The sequence below is a fragment of the Dromiciops gliroides genome, chromosome 3 (genome assembly GCF_019393635.1).
Source record: "Dromiciops gliroides isolate mDroGli1 chromosome 3, mDroGli1.pri, whole genome shotgun sequence".
Lineage (NCBI taxonomy): Eukaryota > Metazoa > Chordata > Mammalia > Microbiotheria > Microbiotheriidae > Dromiciops > Dromiciops gliroides.
Genome location: NC_057863.1, coordinates 480,624,051 through 480,626,901, shown reverse-complemented (window position 1 = coordinate 480,626,901; position 2,851 = coordinate 480,624,051). Strand labels below are relative to the sequence as shown.

Below are 2,851 nucleotides of genomic sequence, written 5' to 3'. Positions count from 1 at the left end.
TAGAGCCCTTCAAATACTTGAAGATTCCTAATGTCTCTTTGTCGTCTCCAGAGCAAACATTCCCAGTTCCTTCAACACCTCCTTATGTTGTACAGTTTTGAGGCTCTTCACCATTCTGATTGTCATCCTTTGGACATTCATCTTATTATCAATGTTCTTCAATCAATCAATTAATCAAACAGTATAGAAATTGTAAAGTGCCTACTAAGTGTCCAGCACCGTGTGAGACCTAGGGATAAAAGTGGAAAGAGTAAAACAATCCCTAAAGTCCCTTTCATTCTTTTTTTTTTCCCAGAAACATCTATTTATTGATCACATTATTACTGATAGTTGGTGGCATCAAAGGGCTTGAGGCAGGGCCCAGGATGGAGAGGAGAGGGCCTGATAGGTCAATCCAGCCTCCTGCTCTGGGACCAAGCTGAGCCACACTCTACCCAACCTGACCTGGAGCATTTAAGATGGTCTCTGGGTCATCTGAAAGCTTGGGAAGGCTTTTGTGGATTTCTCCAATGAAGCTGAGAAAGTCTTTGGTATGGTGATGCTCTTCCATTGTCTGTTTGAGCAGAGCCGACTCTAGGAAGGTCTTTTTCTATCAGAGAAAGGTCAGCTGGGAGAGTTCTCCTCTGTTCTTGGTACACTCTGGGCACTGGGAACACTTGTGCTCTTTAACTGCTGATGCCTTGTTGGGTGTCATCCTCAGGTTTTGCTGAGAGATTCTGTTGATCAGCTGATGAGGAACAACACAGTCGTTCTGCTCATCTGTCACTGCCTTCTTTGTACCCAGTCCTTGCTGCTGCCTCTGCAGGCTGCTGCCATTTGTCTCCTAAGAGTTCAGCTGATGACGAATCACCTTTATCTTAGTGGCATAAAAAGCCTGCAGAGCATCCTCTTCACTCTCTGATGCTTCCATGACATCTGCTTGGGGCCTGGGGCCTGCCTGGGGTCGTCCATCAGCCTGGGGCTGTCCAGCAGGACTTTCTTTGGCCTTGAGATGCTGGATCCACTTTTGACTCAATTTCTCTTCTAAAGCAGCAGGGTCCAATGGGTTCAAGGTCTCATCTCCATGCTTTAAGCTTGGCATCAGCTTCTTGCTCACAGCTTTGCTCCCAGAGGCACTAGACTCGGTCAGGCATTCTTCAGAAGAGGCCAAGGAGCCAGGGGGTTTCCCCTCAATCAGCTGACATTGTTCTTCTTTTACCACCTCCTCCTTCACCTCCTCCTCTGTGAAGGACTCAAAGGTCTCACTGCAATAGCTGGAATGAACACTGCTATCCTCCACTTCTGACTGATGAGAATCCTCCCTGGGCATTTCTGGTGAGGCTTCACCAAACTCAGGTCCCGGGGCCACTCCTTCCTCCTGCCTGGACTGCATCTCTGCAGCAGTCCGTGACCTGAGTGTTCCAGGCTGGTAACCGTGGGGGCTGGAGGCTCCCACCCCCACAAGCACGGGCAGGGGCGGGGCCCCCTTTCATTCTAATAGGGAAGACAAATATGTATAAAAATATTTATAGCATAAATGTTAATAAACTAAAATGTATTAAAAGTATTTAAATACAAAGTAATTTATGAGGGGGACACTAGCAGTTTTGGGAAGTAGTAAAGACTTCATGTAGAAGGTGGTTCTTGAGCCGTCTTAAGTTTTTTCCTTCCCAAAATATGGTCCCCAGAACTAAAAACAATACTCTAGATGTGCCTAACCAAGGTACAATGCAACCCTTTCTGGTTCTAGATACCATACATCTCTTAATACAACCTAAGATCAATCTGTAAACATTTATAAGCTTTTTTTGGCTGCCATTTCACACTGTTGATTCAAATTGAGTTTTCAATTAATTTCTCTGGATATTTTTCAAACTGTGTTTTATTATTTCAAAACTATCTTTTGCTTGGGCCTTATTAGTACTGGACAATTGATTATATATAACAGATGTACACATATGTGTGCATATATATATTTATGTACACATAAATATGTGTACTTTAAACTTTTATTTTGAATTTTTATTGATATCTTTTGGTTTTATATCACCTTAATTCCTCAATATATCACTCCATCTTCCACCTAGCCATCCCTCATAACAAAAGAAATTTTAAAAAGAAAAAAGCAGCTCAGCAAATTATAGTGTTTCAAATTCTTAGTCCCCTATTTCTGCAAAGAAGGGCTAGAGGGAAGTACATTCTTGTACATCTCCTTTGGGGCTCAGGTTGTATAGAGTAATTATAATGTTGTCTTTATTTCTTTTGTGGTTCTTACCATTTATGTTGTTGTAATCTAGGTGGCAAAGAGAATAGAGTGCCACTCATGAAATCAGAAGGAATGATGTGGGATGGAATTTGGGGTCAAATTGATCGTGAGTCATCCCAAAAGAATTATAGGACTCAGTGACTCAGTTTACCAAGTTTTATTGCAATACTGTGAGTGATCACAGGGAGAGAACCAGAAAAGTAGAAAGGTATCTCTCAAACAAGGAAAGGAAAGACAGTTATGTTTATAGTATGGATAAATTGATTATCAGTCTCATTATAATAATTTCCACCTTGGGGAAGCATAAGGGAGGGCTTATCCTAATTTGGAGTTCCTGGGGTCCTAAGCCAATCCCCAAGGCAGGCATCTTTTTCAGTGGAGGTGTGTTTTGGGGGTTTACACGTCATAAGGTGAATCTGGGGACAAATTTGGCCTTTTCTGCACTTGTCTCTTTCTGATTCCCATGGCTAGTTTCAAAACATCTTCATTTTTCTTTAGAATTTCTATAGGTTGTCATTTAGACTAAGGTCATCATGGCCCCTCTCCCTCTGTTCCCGTCATGGGCACTAATTTATGTGGGTATGAGAACCTAGCATAAGTTATCCA

General features: G+C 42.3%; 1 pseudogene; it reads right to left on the bottom strand.

The window, feature by feature from the left end:
• Positions 1 to 430: 430 nt before the first annotated feature.
• Positions 431 to 1,372, bottom strand: LOC122747806 (annotated as a pseudogene).
• Positions 1,373 to 2,851: the final 1,479 nt, after the last annotated feature.